This window comes from Trachurus japonicus, chromosome 17 (assembly GCF_045865225.1).
Source record: "Trachurus japonicus isolate A0001 chromosome 17, Traja_1.0".
Taxonomy (NCBI): domain Eukaryota; kingdom Metazoa; phylum Chordata; class Actinopteri; order Carangiformes; family Carangidae; genus Trachurus; species Trachurus japonicus.
Window position 1 is genome coordinate 11,429,483 of NC_140923.1, and position 17,762 is coordinate 11,447,244.

Here is a 17,762-nt window from a genome sequence, read left to right on the forward strand (position 1 = left end):
CCTGTCTTCACAAACACAGGAGTCTGAGCTCTGGACCCTGTGGAAACAAAACACACATAATACAATATCCACAGACAGTAGATTTTTAATAAATACTGAATTCTACTGTGTTTTTACTTGTCATTTCTGACACTTGGATCATTAGTTCAAAATTATGAAGCATCTGTGTTTCATCATGATTCACAGTAATAATAGTTGTGGGAACATATTTAACTGCACTGACTCTTGTAAAATTGTATTGGTATAGCACTTTTATTGCATAAAAGCTTCACAGAGGCTAAAAACAACAAAGAAGAAAATCCAACTCTCCAACACCCCCACAAGTACACACAGAGACAGAGAGACATACAGACACACACAAACGCACACAACCACACCACACACACTCACACTCAAAAGTTTGGCAACACTTTACTTGAATACGTGTTTAACAGACATAACACTGTCATAACCATGACATGACACCTGTCATAAACATCAACGAATACTTATGACAGTTAAGTGTCATTCGGTAAGTTATGTCACTTTTGATGCAAAGTTGACATTGTGTAACTGTGGGAGACAGTATTTCATGAGTTAATGAAGTGTTTAAAAAGATTAATAAATAGACATATAAATTCATGATAAGAGTTAAAAAGAGCTTACGTGTATCAATAAGTTGATAAAATGATCTCAGTTGTGATATTTAAAAACCTTCATGTGAGGACATTTTATTTTGAAAGTGTGTGGTCACATGACCCCCTGGTCTGTTGAGGGTGAACTGTGGGATTGTGGGTCAGAAGTAAAATGTGGGACCACAGAGAATGGAGGCAGGAAGTCATGCCACTGAACACTCAGAGATAAATGCACTGCGTTCAAGAGGCGCAAACCGTAATTGTGTTTGGTCTCATATATATATTTTATTTGTGGTTGTATACAAAATGCTTTGAGCATACAGTGACACTTCATGTGTTTATTTGTTTACGCTGAGTTAGCATTTAGCTACAATGGACTCATATGGACTCTCTGCTTCTATTTGTAGTTTTCACGGTATTCTATGATTTTACCAATGTCGGTGGAGAAGGAGAATAAAAGAATGAAAATCAAGACATCAGTATGAATCGTGGCCTTTGTTGAACCGGTGTAGCTACACATTGTTTGAGATGTCCTTTTTATGACAACTTGACATCATTTTTAAAGTTTGGTAATTAGGTCTGCTATGACAGGTTATGTTGTCTTTATGTCAAGTTGTCATAACAAAAACTTCACCTGCTTTAGAGTCCAAACTGAAAAGTAACAAAGCTGAAACATTTTTTCTGCAACTGAGACTCAGTTTCAAAAGATGTAAAAAAAAAAAGACAAATTCAAAGATTTTCATAATGTTTATGTCCATAAAAATCACACAGTTAAGTCTCAGGTTCTGGAGAAGCCAGCAGTTGATTTTATTCTTGCTCTTTGCTGATAATTGTGGTTCATTGATCCAGCTATCATTGTTAGCATCTTGTGTCTTTGCTGCAAACAGAGAATATTTCAGTTGTTTCTCATTATTTAAATTATACATCAAATCATGAGCAGGAGCAGCCAATCATCGCTCCTACACGTCGTAGAAAGTGAAAGTAAAGTCCGTGACTTGGTCCGAAATTTTGGGACGCTACACCTTCAACTCCCTCTTTTCACCTCTGTCAGCCCCCCTCCCTTCAAATCAAATCAATCTTTGGCACTTTTCATACCCGTGGGCAGCACAAAGTGCCTCACAGTTGAATAAAAACAAAGCATGAACAACAAGGAAAAACCATGAATGGTAAATGGTCTTGTATTTATAATATATAAATATAATATATATATCTAAACGATACCCAAAGCGCTTTATAGTACATTCACCCATTCACACACACATTCACACACTGATGGCGGAAGCTGCCATGCAAGGCGCGAACCACGACCCATCAGGAGCAAGGTGGGTAAGGTGTCTTGCCCAAGGACACTACGGCAGCAACCGGGACAGAGCGGGACTTGAACCGCCAACCCTCTGATCATTGGACGAACCGCTCTACCACCTGAGCCACTGCCGACCCAAACCTCCCACCCCCACAAATACACACGCACACACACACAGCCAGCCACACGCACAGACATGCACGCCCACACACATACACCAACACACCCACACACATACACTAGCTATTTTACTGAGGAGACATGGCTGGGCACCAAGATCTGAGGTGAGGAAGAAGCTACCTTTGGGGGCCGCGCACACCGAGAGGAATCATGGTCCATGACTGCAGGGGCGCCACCACAGGGACCGCCTCTCTAGGCCCCCCCCCCCCAGCCTGGGTAGACATGAGGCTCCACACCCAAGATGTAGAGCTCTCTAGCCGTCCACGGGACAGCACCCCCATCGGTGGACCAGAAACAACTCCCGGTGTGGTAGGCCCCCTGGAGGAAACACTGGAAAACCGAGGGACTAAAAACAGTAAAAAGGTATAGAAGATAAAAACTGAGGGAATTGAAATAGTAAAATGTATAAAACAACAAAAAATAAATGACGTGAAATTGGATAAATCTGTCAACTGACTAAGACATTGAAATAAAATAATTAAAATAAATATGTAAAATATAAAAGTAAAACAATAAAACAGGGTAAGCTAAACTAGATAATATAAAATAGAATAATAATAAAAATGTAAAAACGGGGGTGTGCATAAAATTAGAATTAAACAACTCAGTTAAAAGTCTGATTAAAAAGGTGGGTCTTGAGCCTCTTTTTAAAAACATCAACAGTCTCTGCGGCCCTGAGGTTCTCCAGGAGGCTGTTCCACAATCGGGGGCCATAATAACTGAATGCCGCCTCCCCGTGTGTTTTAGTTCTTGCTTGTGGTATCGTTAAAAGGCCAGCACCGGAGGACCTCAGGGTCCGCGAGGGTTGATAAAGTAAAAGTAGGTCAGATAAATAAGAAGGCCTAAGACCGTTAAGACATTTAAAGACTAAAAGAACCTTAAAATCCTGAAGCGCACGGGGAGCCAATGCAGCGATTTTAAAACAGGTGTAATATGCTCCCGCCCTCTGGTCTTCGTCAGCACGCGTGCGGCTGAATTCTGTAATAATTGTAAATTGTGCATGTTCTTTTTGAGAAGACCAGAGAGTAGGGCATTACAATAATCTAAACGACAGGGGATAAAAGCATGCATCAGCACTTCCGTGCTGGCCTGAGAGAGAAACAGGCCGACTCTGGATATGTTCTTAAGATGATAAAAACCTATCTTTGTTATGTTCTTGATGTGTAGGATAAAAGTAAGCTCAGAGTCAAAAATCACATGCATCAAACTAGAGAAAGGTTCACACAGAAAATAAAAAGCCCAAACGTGTCCACAGTGCTCCCAGTGGTCAGAGACAACACAGAGGCTCCTTTAACTTGACATTTCAGTTTTTCTTCTGGAGTCTCTCCATGACATGGACACTGATGACAGCAGCCACCATGACGACCAGACCCACAGAGAAGACGACTGTCTTCACCAGGCAGAGAGAGACACCAGCAGAGAGACTCTCTGAACCTGCAACACAACAACCACCTTCATCAGACTGACACTGGTCAACAGGAAGTCATCAACCTCTTATTATTCTTCCTCTGTTTGCTCAGCACCTGTGTGTTTTACACTCAGTAACAACATGTGGCAAGGTGAAGAGGGCCCGGGCGGGGATTGAACCCACACCTCCCGGGTAAGAGTGCGCTTGACACTTGGCCAAAGGGACATCCCCTTGGCCAAGTAGCCAGGGCGCATGATCAATTGGGGGCATAGTGATAGGAACCTCAACTGTCACAAACATCCACAACATCTGTCAAACTTGGTGACGTCACATCAGAAAAAACAAAGTGGGTGATGTCATTAAGTTATTAATCATTATCATCATTTACTTTAGAAAATAAATTCTCATTTGTATGAACTATATTTTTTATTTGTTCTAAATGTAAATGTGTAATATTATCAACAGGATGTTTTCTCTGTCAGACTTACCAGTGTGTTAGAGACAAAAGTGATCAATCATTACGCTGTCATTGGTCCTGCTGACCTGGTTGCTATGGTCACAGATGATCGTGTCATTCAGCAGGTAAACATGGAGAGTAGCTCCAGAGGTTGTGACCTTTGACCTCTCTCCTCCCTCCTGACTGCAGGTGGTGGTGTCACAGGTAACAGTGGTGCTGATGCTGATCTGATGTGAGTCCAGTGATCTGCAGGTCACAGTGAGGTCACAGGAGTCTGAGCTGTTTGTCACAGAGTCGACTGTCAGCTTCACTGGAGACACTGGATCTGAGGGGAGAGTTTACAGGAAGAGTTTTAGAAACAGCAGCAGATTCTCTCTGGCAGCGTCTGAAGAGTTAACAAACCCACCTTCAACTGTGACGAGGTATCTAGCAAGTTGATAAATTTTATTAATTGTTGTAACTTGTGCAGTATAAACTCCACTGTCTGACTTTTGTAGATTCCCCAGTTTCACAGAGAAATGTTTCAAAGACACCATGACCCTTCCACTATAACGATCAGAGACTCTTGGATCTCTAACAATTGAAAATGTCACTAGAACAACAGTTTTATTGAGTAGCCAGGTGAGATCATAATAATCCTCAGGTACATCAGTCTTCTTGACCTCCAGATGTAAATCCTCTCCTGTCTTCACAAACACAGGAGTCTGAGCTCTGGACCCTGTGAAAACAAAACACACATAATACAATAAAAATCACAGTGTTTTTTATTTTATTTAAAGCGTAGGGACGAGGACTGTTATGGTGCGTTCAAGGAAGCTCGTATTTTTCCGACCGTGAAGTCGTACCAGTTCGATCTGGTACGAGTTCACGGGTCAGAAGTTACGAGTGGCCGTTATAGTGACTTTCACAGGTAAAACAGGTCGGAGAAACACGAGTGGGTTGCCTGCGGTGTTGGGCAGTAGCGACGTTACAAGTAGCGGCGTTAGTAACTTAACTACATTTCTCAGTAGCGTGGTCGTAGCGTCGCTGTTTTCTACATCAAATAGCTTTTCAGTAGTTAAGCTATTTAATTGATCAGTAGCGCGGTAGCATCCACAGAAGCTACATTTCTCCAGGCATTTCTAGACTTTAAATGCACCGCTTCCATGTGACGTCATGTACGTATCTGCAGATGCCCGTCTCGTCTACTGCAGCGGGGCGCAGCACACAGCAGGTGACAGAGGAGGAGGGATAGTTAAGTTTGTGAATCTGAGCCGTAGCTGGACAACTTTATCGCTGCACAGCGGCCGCGCGCACCGTTGCACGTCGCTCCAAGAGCCCGGTGCGTCCTGTCAGCGGAGACACGGCCACTGAGAGGACTGAGTGAGGGGACCGTTCCTGTAGGAACGCGCCATTTTATAAATCATTTAAAAACCAAACACCCTGAACAGCATCAGAGTACCAGAGGGAGAGACGACTGCAGCAGTTAAAACGAAAGTTCCTCGTCCCAGCATGTCGCCCACTCCGTCCGTGGCCGACGTCTTTTAAAACAGTGTTTCCCAACCTTGGGGTCGGGACCCCACGTGGGGTCGCCTGAGATTCAGATGAGGTCGCCTGAAATGTCTAGTAGCCTAATTGATGAATTTAAAAAGAAATCTGACCAAGAAAGGTTAGGAACCACTGTTTGAAAAGACACTTGGGTTTTTTTGGAATGTATACTTGCATAGATCTTTCAGCACTCACAATGGGCCGATATAAATGAAAAACTTTATTTAACTTCTTGTGCTTTTTTGATGAGCAACGGCAACTGGAATATTCAAAAACTGTCAGAATAGTCAATAAACATTTACTTTTTTTAAATAAAATAAGTTTAAAATATTTTATTTATCCAATTGGCCCCATTTAAAAAAACAAACAAAAAAAACCTCGGTATTCGGTTATTCTGCCAAGCGTTTTGATTTTATTCGATATTCGGCTTCGGCCAAAAAAATGCCATTCGGTGCACCCCTACTTGGAATTAAGTTGGTTTGATGTAAAAAAAAAAAAAAAAGAAAAGAAAAAATAGCTTTGATGTAGCTAAGCTACTTTTGGCATTTTATTGTAGCGTAGCTTGCTACATTTCTCTGGTGGGTAGCTTCAGTGTAGTGAAGCTTCATTTCATGTAGAGTAACTTGTAGCTTAGCTCACTACATTTTCCAAGTAGCTTGCCCAACACTGGTTGCCTGGAACGCTACAAAGTCGTAAGTTGTGACTTGAAGCTGTAATTTACGATTTCAAAAGCCTGCCTGGAATGCAGCATTAGCGAAAATGACCGGACCACTTACTTCTGCTTTAATGTGGGCCCCCTCCTGCACTGGGCCGGGACAACAGACCTGTCTGTCTTCACACACACACATACATAGAGTAGAAGAAGGGAAAAGGGGGGATATGGCAGGTTCATACTTTGGTTATAACCTTTGCCACCTCTGATATGTGTAGCTACAGATTTCTGTAGATGTCAGGCCTTGTTTTGCTGTCTGAAATCCTATCTGAGTAGATTTTATTCTACAGAACCACAGACACAGGTACCATAGTGCTCATTGGTGCTCTTGCCTTGAAAATGACAGAATATGAAAAAAAAAAAAAAGTGTTTTTGGTTTGTTTATTTGTTTCTGTTGACTGCTGATTTTATTTTTTGTGAAATAGAACATGAAAATCAAACTGTTATTAAATTTTAGTTAATTCTTCTTTGACACTCAAAAACAAGAACCCTTTTTTTGTTTAAATTTTACTTTTTGTATTTCAAAACGAAAATAGAATAAACCAATGATTTTTGTTTTTTAATTCCCATTCATCAAAAGAAAATCCAATAACCAAAAGATAAACTGACCATAAACGCAACCACAGAAGACGTACCGTTTCCATAGCAACCGGAGACTCCACAACGATCGCACGTCTCTCACCATGAAACACTTCTAGTCCAGTCATTTTATGAAAAAAGGTTGAACAAATTGCAACAGAAGCAAACTCAACTGATTTTGTATCCACAACATGACCTGAGTGAGGGGAAAAAAAGCCCAGAAGAATCCCATTAGGGGAAAGTTTAGAAAAAGTCCCATTCATAAGCCTATTAATTATTTTTCTCACGTAGGGTACAATTTGTAACCTTTAGATATCTCCATGAAAATTACTGAGTTGATTACTTACATTAAGACAAACAAAAAATGTATTACAGGTTTTTTGAAATTCTTTGTTAACATGAGCAAATTTGCATAAATTCCACCATTTTGACAGCACATGTATATAAAGGTGCTGTGGTGGAACCAAGGGGGCAGTTGTCGGTCTGAGAAGTGAAGCTCACTTCCGCGTTCAACAAACTGCAATCCCCTCGGCTTCCTCTGAGGGCTGGTGTCAGAAAGCAGCATTCTCCATAGACCCCATGTTAAAATCACCGACTTTACATCCTCAATAAACATGATCAAAGCCTGGTGTCAGAAAGTTTTTTGGTCTCAATCGATAGTTTCTACCCCCGCACACACTCTGAGAGGGGTGAATTTTTTTTTTACTTTTTTTAACTTCACTTTCTACGACGTGTAGGCGCGGCGATTGGCTGCTCCTCCTGCTTCCTCTACCTGACTGGAGGAGAAACGTCGGTCGGATGGATTTCGGCAAATACGATTGGTGGAGCCAGAGGAGTTGGATTTTGTCCTAAATTACTCATTTAATGTGTGACCATCAGAATATAGTGACAGTTCCAGTAAATATGACAGAATATTTGTTACCAACTGAACCTTTAATACTGTTTCTATTTCTCATTTCTGACACCTAGATTACGAGGTCAAAATTATGAAGCATCGGTGTTCTGTGTTTCTGTTTCATCATGATTCACAGTTGTGGAAACATATAACCACCTGCTGGAGAGGACAGAGCTCTTTACTTCTTCACACAGTGAAGAGTGAAGCAAATTACAGCAACACTGTCACCATCAGTGAGATAATTAAAATGTGTTTTTCTCTTTATAAAAAATAAATGTTTCTCTTCTCACAATGAACCAGACAAACCACAGACATGTATCCACCTCTCCTTCTACTCATTAGGGCCGCGGGCAATCGCACCGGGCACTGGTCCCAACAGCTATGAAATAGCTGCAGGGACCAGTGCCCGAAGCCCGGGCACTACTGTTATTGTGTGGATTTTTTCCTACTTTTTTTTATTATTATTTTTCCACTTCCGGCCGACTTTCGGTTCGCTACTAGTAGGACTCGAGTTGCAAGACAAATTATATATCAAAACGTGTGTCCTGATCGGGATCGGTGTGCTATTACTTTTCTCAACAGTGTACGAATTTTTCGCGACGTAAGTCGCGAAAAACTGCGCAAAATTTCGCATGTAAGTCAATGGGACGGGCGAAAAAAAAAGAGCGAAAAAGACCAATCATTGGAGTTTAACAAACGTCTACTGCTCAGGCATACTTTCACCTAGAGACTCCATTTAAACTTTAAACAGTAGACACAAGTCTTGTGTATTGTCGTATTACTCCACGTTTTGATAGGTCATATAGTTTTTGATCAATCCATGATCAATGACCATGATCATTTTTGGAGAAATTATGAGATTATAATGGGTGTGTATTGGACGGAATGTTCGTGTCAGAGTGCGTGACATCATCGGTTAGAGTGGGAGAGATGCCAGAAAAACTCCAGATTTTTTCTCTATCCAAACTCCAAACGGCCACAATTTACACTCTACAAACATAATTTCGGCCACGGTTGTAGACGAGCTCATCCTTGATCTCTTAATCTGCTCAAAATATCAGAGAGACTTACAGAATTTAAACTCTGAGCCTCTAAGTGCGGCCACGTCTGTCTCTGCTCCTCATTGAGTCCAATACAAATATTTTCTGAGAGGAGCAGAACGGACCGATGTTTTAAAACTGCCAGCGTCTCCAAAATATTTACTGTAGAAACACCAAATCGTACCGAAATTTTCAGTAAGTCCTTAGAGCAACGTTGATCTGTGTTTTGTTCTGATAGGAGTTACCGTTTTCTCACCCTAAGCCTAAATGTGAGACCGGTGCAGAGGCAGAAAATGGCTCTTTTTCTCCACGTTTCTGTCTGTCTCAGCCTGCGGGGGCCCCTATCGCCGTGGTAACCTCTTTGATCCTCAGGCCAGAGCTCGTTAACTTCATAAACAATCCACCTGGCGCTCGTTTAAATGTTTATAAACACAGACACAGCTAAATCAGACTGACACAGGATGCAGCTACTAACTAACTATGTGTCAAGTCAGTCACACACACAGACTCTAGAGCCAGCTTCATGTGATTACAGTCACACACACACAAACACACACACACACACACACACACACACACCTTCATGTGATTAAAACACAGTTAACGTGCAACAGAATTTAAACTTAAACCATGATTTAATCTGGTTTTAAAGTTAAACCTTGTTGGTGACACACACACACACACACACACACACACACACACACACACACACACACACACACACACACACACAACCTAATGTGATTACAGCTCCTCCATATCAGTGCTTATAGAAAGATGATCATGTGTCTGTCTGATCAGCTCTGTCTTGACCTTAAGATCGTGGGTTTGATTCCCATGTTGACAGAGATGGCAAAATCGGCAGTAGCCCCGCGGCCCATTCAAAATTTCCCGAGAGGAAATTTTCTAGTTATCATTTAACAGTGTAAATTCATTTTAATTCAATATCTGCCTGGCTTAAACACAATCCCTAATTTGTTTGTATTTTTACCTTCTTTTTTTTTTTTTTTTTTACATTTTCTTAAATCTTTTATTGTTTTGTTTTTTGTTTTGTTTTTTTATCTTGAAGTTTCGCTTTCTTTCTGTTTTTGCTCACTTGCTTTACCACAATGTTTCATTGCTGAGGTGCAACAACCAGAATTTAACAAGAAGAAAAAAAAACAGATATGAAATTAAATGAAATATTCTTTTACCTTGACTTGAAGACACCAGGAAAACAGCAAATAGAAATGAAATACGTCCCATTCTGATACCTTCCAACATTGTGTGTCAGTGCAGCAAAAACTTTACAGACGTCCTGAACATGAGTGATCTATATGAGGAAGTCAACTTCTTTTCTGTGGCTCACCAGACTTCCCACACACACAGCATGTGCGCATGCTTGACTTTAATGCTTAAAATTCAACACAGCACATCTTTCCAAAAGTATCCAAAGAAAGCAAAACTGCAGGCAATTTTCCCCAGAAAGTTTCATGTAATTACATTATTCATATCAAGAATCAACAAACGGACAAAGGATTGTAATTAGGTCTAATCCTGTTATTCAATATTACAGTACAGAAGGATATATTTGCATTCAGCTGGTTTTATGTATGAAGGACAAAGAAATAACGGGAATGATAATGAGATCTTATTGCATTCTTCTTGGAGAAAATGTCAAAGTCATATGATGACGATGTGTGATAAATTAATCTGAAATTTTTCTGAATATAATAACACAAAACAGTCCTGACTGAAAACACGTCTGTTACTCAGCTCACTTTTAATCCAGAGACTTTGCATAATTTTCACAATTGAATAAGATAAAATGACAGGAAGTAACAAGATTGATAACATGCTGCTTGGTCACTAACAGAATCAGAAAATGGTGTTTTCATGAAAACTAAAGTCCTGCACTTCCTTGTCTGCACCTGGAAGTGAGTCAGTTACTCACCTGTCACTCAGCTGTAAAAGTCGTTTAATGACCTTGAAAACTATAAAAGAGAAACTGTGAAAACAGATTAGTGCTGATGGTGATGTGTGTGTTGATGATGTCTTTGTTTGCCAGGTGTCAGTTGCATTTTACAGTTGTCATGGTGACAGAGGATGAGGTTGTGTTGTCACACGTAGAGTAGAGAAGTGGTCTGTAGATACGTGATGCTTCACATGAAGACAGAGCTCCTAACCTGAGTTGTGTTTTCATGTGTTGCACTGCTGTGAGTCTTTAGCAACACTGACACTGATGAAGATAAATAGGCCTACAACAGAACTGAAAGAAGATGTTTTAGAGGAGTTTACTTCAGCGTGGGAACATTCTTCTAGTCCTGTGTGGTGATGACTGTGTCTGCAGCCCCCCCCCCCCCCCTGTATTTTGGTCTTTTGCTTTGTTTTGTTGTGCACGGGGACGTTTCTGGGTGGAGAGCGAGAGAGTTGGTGTTTTCTCTCCAGCCAATGACGGAGCTCAGGTGAAGCTACATGCAGCAGAGTAGGAGGGCTCAGGGCTGCTAGCCGCAATTAGCTGTCTCTGATGCTGCTGAGTGCTAGTCAGAGTCAGAGTCAGAGTATCTTTATTGTCATTATTCTGGATAATGAAATTGGCTTAAAAAGACAACATACAATACAGTAATAAATAAATAATTAAAAAAAAAATAAAAAAAAAAATAAAAAAATACAATTTAATACAATTTAATTAAAAAAAGGAAAGAGAGATGCAACAGAGATGTTTGCACCAGTATGTGAGGGTGGCTGGGGACAGGGGAATAAAGTGCATTAGTGCAAGTCTGAGTGTGTCTGGGAGGGAAAGTACGTGTGAGTGTGTGAGTGTGTGTGCGTGTATGCCACTACAAGGGGGCGATTGCCTTCACCGCTCTAGGAAAAAAACTGTTCTTAAGCCTTGTAGTGGTTGCTTTGATGTACCTGTACCGCTTGCCAGATGGCAGCGGTACAAACAGTTCGTAGCCTGGGTGGGTGGGGTCTAAGGTGATGCATCTAGCCCTCCTCTGGACTCGAGAGGTGTAAACAGAGTCCAGATCAGGCAGACAGCAGCCCACGATCCCCTGTGCAGTTCTCACCACCCGGACCAGGTCCTTCTTGTCCCCTTCCGTACAGCTGCCGTACCACACCGTCATACTGAGGCACAGGATGCTCTCTATTGTTGCTCTATAAAAGTCTGCGAGCAATTTAGAGGAGAGACCAGCTCGCTTCAATTTCCTGAGGAAGAAGAGCCGTTGTTGGGCCTTCTTCACCAGGAGTGAGATGTTCAGTGACCAGGAGAGGTCAGAGGAAATGTGGATGCCCAAGAACTTGATGGTGTCAACACGCTCCACCGCCTCCCCCTGTATCCAAATCGGGGCATGTTGAGTCTTCCTGGACCTCCTAAAATCGACTATGACCTCTTTGGTCTTTGCGGTGTTCAAAATAAGGTTGTTATATGAACACCACTGTGTCAGGTGCTGGACCTCAGCTCTGTAGTGGGTTTCGTTGTTGTCTGACATGAGACCCACTACAGTGGTGTCATCCGCAAACTTCACCACCATGTTTGAGGGGTGGATGGCAGAGCAGTCATATGTGAAGAGAGTGAAAAGGGCGGGGCTTAGCACACAGCCCTGCGGCGTGCCAGTATTGAGGATCAGAGGGGAAGATGTTGAGCATGTCTCTCTCTCAGCAGCAGCATTCAGCACCGCAAAGACAAAGAAACAGCTTACAGTCTGAGTGAAGCGCTGGAGCTGCAACAGATACTGGATGTACTGTATAGCCTCGAGTGATAACAGTAGCCTCGCGTCACCAGGCTCTGAGGGCCATTGTGGTGAGCTAGCTCGATGCTAACTTCAGCTAGTGGGAGCGGTTAGCATCCGCCTCCAATATCCTCTTCCCAGCTCACCACAACAACGGCAGGTATCAGCCCACGGCTCCAGTGCTTCACACAGACTATATTTACTCTCCTTTGAGGTGCTGACAACTGCTGCTGTCAGGGGCAGGAGGCTACACAGTTGAGCCCGAGAGGAGGGGCCCAGTTTCAATGTTTTGTTCCCAAACTGCAACAAACAAAACAAGTTTTGAGTTTCAAACACTTAAAATTATAAACCATCATAGTTGTGCCAACTCATTGTTTACCTTTCAAATGTATTAAAACTCACCATTTTGAGTTAGTCATATAAACGCCGTTTTACTTTTACTTACTTTACTTTTATTGAAAACTATACATTGTAATGTATCAATGAATGAGGTCATCAATATTCTGAAATATTTGGACTTTTGAAATTTCGGTTTCATTAAGAAAACAAACAGTTTGTTTTTTTTAAATAGCAAAGCTGTTTATTGTACATTCAACATAACTGTACGGGGTGGCGTATAGCTCACTGGGTAGAGCTGCCGCCCCATGTTGAGGCTCATCAGTGATCAGCATTTACAGATTTTCTTTCAGACTTTTGAATGTCCATCTACTGAACTGTACAGACTCTCTGGAGGCTTCTCTCCAGGCTCAGGAGATGCAGTGGGTCCAGTGTGAGGTCCGACCGTGGGGTTGAGGGACTGTGAAGGTTCACTGGTTGGACTCAACTCCAGAGTTTGGCCTATTTCAGCCTGTGAGATAAATCACAGAAAATATTTTTGACAAGTTTCCCTGTTTGTCAAGGTTCAAGGTTCAAGAGTCTTTATCATCCCCTCGGGGCAATTTGTTTCACAGCAAGTAGCAAACAAACATGCAACACACACATCCAAAAAACATTTACCATTGGTCATTTAACAGCCTGATGACTGCAGGGACATGAAATGACTACTACAAGAAAACACATGCATACTTTAATTCTGTGTGCAGGTATGAGGTACCACATGTAAGTTTTCTCTGTGGCTGAAATGGTCGTGTATCTTCACATATAACTGGTGCAAAGTGAATATACAGTGCAGTGAGTGGAGTACAGTTCCTGGTTAATGTACCTCAGCATATGGGTTTTCTGGTGGAGAGTTTCCTCTGGTCTCAGTGAATCTTGTGGGTTCATTGTGAGGTCCTGGTGAATCATAGGTTGTAGAAGGACCTGAAGCATCATTGGTTTGACTCTGATCCACTGGTTTGCCTGTTCCAGCCTGGATGATAAACCAGAGAGTAAAGGCGCCTTTATTCTCTTTGCATATGAAGTAATCTCATTATCAGGAAATCAAATATGGTTTATAAAAACATTAACACAATTAATACTCTGAGAGTTGAATTTCATTTTGTGTGTGAGAATATACAGATATGACCTATTACTGTACCTGATGTGAGACAGAGAACAGAAGCAAAGAGAGAAGAAAACAGCTGTGATCATGTAGTTGCAAACTGCCAATATTTGTGAGAACAATACGTCTGTTGGAACAAAGCTAACAAAGCAACAGCAATGTAATGAAAAAAACATGTAATACAACACAAACACATCAGGCTGATCTGATGCAGAGCGTTTAGTTTGAGCACAAACAAGCAGTGAGACCAGTGATGTAAACATGTGGCAGAACCAGGAACAGCTGATGGAGCAGGGACACAGGGAAGTAAAGTGGTAGGTTTTGAATTTAAAGACATTTCTTTACTAAGTTCTCCTTATATCTGATTTTTATTGTTACATTTTTCAGATTTCTTTGTCTGACTGAACTCTGGGAGACAGATTGGAAAAACTTACCTCAGTATTAACCGTATTTTCCTCCTTCCCTCTGCAACCTGCAAGTAAGTCATAAAGAATATTATCCTCTATTTCTTTAACTTTAGATTTGTAACTGCATTCATATTTATATTACTCAAACTGCACAGATCACACTTTCTATATGTTTTAGCTTGGTGATGAAGAATAAATAAACAGGCAATATCAACTCTGACTTCGACTTGTGTTGCTACAGTTCAGCTGACTTTAACAACACAATATAAACCCACATGTTGTTACTGTAGGTGCTTTAAGTTACACAGGTTGAACAGTCCCATTGATCCTGTAACTCTATGAGCGGTAATTCTCATGAACATTAAAAGGATTTGGAGATTTGACTGTGTATTCTGTTACAAAACACACTCTGACTCACCTCTTCGAGCTGCTGCAAAACCCACTACAGCAAACATGACAAGAGCTAAAACACCACCAACACCAACACCAACAACAACAGGAGCAATGTGATTATGAAGTGATTCAGGATCTGTAATAAAAGACAAAACAATGATTAGAAATGCGTGCCTATTCATAGTAAGTAAGTGTCCTGTTTTAGCAACTCATCTTGTGCTTTTGACATATTACACAAATTACAGTTTACGAAAGATCTAATCATTAAGAAATAAATAGCCATTTATTTGTTCACATCTATCTTAAATCCAGGTTGTACAATGTTTTACTCTTCTTATTAACATGTCAGTAATAAATATTTAATCTGAGTATTTAAATTATATTACAGACCACTGACTTTTACAGATAATCTACTTTGCACTGAAACAGTAAAATGATAGTTTTCTTTAGATCTGTTGTTTATTTAAAGGGACAACGAGGAGTTTGTATTTGGTTATAAAAAAGTCTCATTAATGTGGATGAATCTACGTTACCCACACTTATTAATGGCTCCATTTTCGATAAATATCTAGTTTCGTCTCTATTGTTAATTTGTTATTATTAGTCGTAGCAGAAAGGCGAGTCGACCAGCATTTCCTACTTTCGGTTTCATGGACGCTGTGTAATATTATCAACAGGATGTTTTCTCTGTCAGACTTACCAGTGTGTTGGGGACAAAAGTGACCAATCATTATACTGTCACTGGTCCTGCTGACCTGGTTGCTATGGTTACAGATGATTTGGTCATTCAGCAGGTAAACATGGAGAGTAACTCCAGAGGTTGTGACCTTTGACCTCTCTCCTCCCTCCTGACTGCAGGTGGTGGTGTTACAGGTAACAGTGGTGCTGATGCTGATCTGATGTGAGTCCAGTGATCTGCAGGTCACAGTGAGGTCACAGGAGTCTGAGCTGTTTGTCACAGAGTCGACTGTCAGCTTCACTGGAGACACTGGATCTGAGGGGAGAGTTTACAGGAAGAGTTTTAGAAACAGCAGCAGATTCTCTCTGGCAGCGTCTGAAGAGTTAACAAACCCACCTTCAACTGTGACATTATATTCAGATAGTTGATCAATTTTATTAATTGTTGTCACTAGTGCAGTATAAACTCCACTGTCTGACTTTTGTAGATTCTTCAGTTTCACAGAGAAATGTTTCAAAGACGCCTTGACCCTTCCTCTGTAACGATCAGAGACTCTTGGGTCTCTACCAATTGAAAATTTGACTAGAACAACAGTTTTATTGAGTATCCAGGTGAGATCATCATAATCCTCAGGTACATCAGTCTTCTTGACCTCCAGATGTAAATCCTCTCCTGTCTTCACAAACACAGGAGTCTGAACTCTGGACCCTGTGAAAACAAAACACACATAATACAATAAAAATCACAGACAGTGGATTTTTTTTAGTAAATACTGTGTTTCTATTTCTCATTTATTAAGTCAAAATTATGAAGCATCTGTGTTTCTGTTTCATCATGATTCACAATAATAATAGTTGTGGAAACATATTTAACACCATTCAGCGCCACAGACAGAGCTCTTTACTTGTTCACACAGTGCAGAGTGAAGCAAATTACAACAACACTGTCACCATCAGTGAGATAATGATCATTAATATGTTTTTCTATTTATAAAAAGTAAATGTTTCTCTTCTCACAATGAACCGTACAAACCACAGACATGTGTCCACCTCTTCCTCTACATTTCTACGTAATATCATTTAACAGTGTAAATTCATTTTAATTCAATATCTGCCTGGTTTACACACAATCCCTTATTTGTTTGTATTTTATTTACCTATTTTACAATTTCCTTAAATCTTTTATTGTTTTGTTTTTGAACTTGAAGTTTTTCTTTCTGTCAGTTTTTGCTCACTTACTTTACCTCAATGTTTCAGTGCTGAGGTGCAACAACCAGAATTTAACAAGAAGAAAAAGAACCCAGATATGAAATAAAGATATTCTGTTACCTTGACATGAAGACAACAGGAAAACAGCAAATAGAAATGAAATACATCCCATTCTGACGCCTTTCAACATTTGGCGTCAGTGCAGCAAAAACTTTACCGACGTCCTGAACATGGCACATGTCACACAGTGATCTACGTATATGAGGAAGTCAACTTCTCTTCTGTGGCTCACCAGACTTCCTACTGTTCTAACACAACATTGTGCGCATGCGTATTGACTTTAATGCTTCAAATTCAACACAGCACACCTGGCCTCAAGTCCCTTTAATAGATGAGATCAAAACTTTACAAAAGTTTCCAAAGAAAGCAAAACTGCAGGAAATTTCCCCCAAGAAAGTTTTGTATTAAATGTTATGTTTTTTATTAGGTCTAATCCTGTTATTCAATATTACAGTACAGGAGGATATATTTGCTATCAGCTGGTTTATGGAAATCTATCTAATGAGATCTTACGTATTGCATTCTTCTTGGAGAAAATGTCAAAGTCAAATATATATGATGATGATGTGTGATGGAATCATCTGAAATATAATTCCTGAATATAATAACACAAAACAGTCCTGACTGAAAACACGTCTGTTGTTACTCAGCTCACTTTTAATCGTCATTGTGACTGAATCATGTGATTTAATTGAAGCATGTTGTGTTGTTTTCACAGGGTCCAGAGATCTGACTCTGCATTAACTTCAAAAATGAATAAAGATAAAATGACAGGAAGTAACAAGATTGATAACATGCTGCTGGGTCACTAACAGAATCAGAAAATGGTGTTTTCATGAAAACTAAAGTCCTGCACTTCCTTGTCTGCACCTGGAAGCAGAGTCAGTTACTCACCTGTCACTTAGCTGTAAAAGTCGTTTAATGATCTTGAAAACTAAAAAAGAGAAACTGTGGAAACAGATTAGTGCTGATGGTGATGATGTGTGTTGATGACTTTGTTTGCCAGGTGTCAGTTGCATTTTACAGTTTTCATGGTGACAGAGGATGAGGTTGTGTAGAACGGTTGTTGTCACACGTAGAGGAAGTGGTGGTCCATATACGTGATGC

At 40.6% G+C, this 17,762-nt stretch overlaps 1 pseudogene across 1 annotated transcript; it reads right to left on the reverse strand.

Annotated features, from left to right (window-relative positions):
- Positions 1–3,282: 3,282 nt before the first annotated feature.
- Positions 3,283–16,842, reverse strand: LOC146970174 (uncharacterized; annotated as a pseudogene). The gene is made up of 4 exons (XR_015038053.1): positions 16,716–16,842; positions 4,369–4,680; positions 3,994–4,287; positions 3,283–3,531 (listed from the first exon to the last, which is right to left on the reverse strand). The product of XR_015038053.1 is annotated as an uncharacterized LOC146970174 (transcript).
- Between the last annotated feature and the right edge of the window lie 920 nt (positions 16,843–17,762).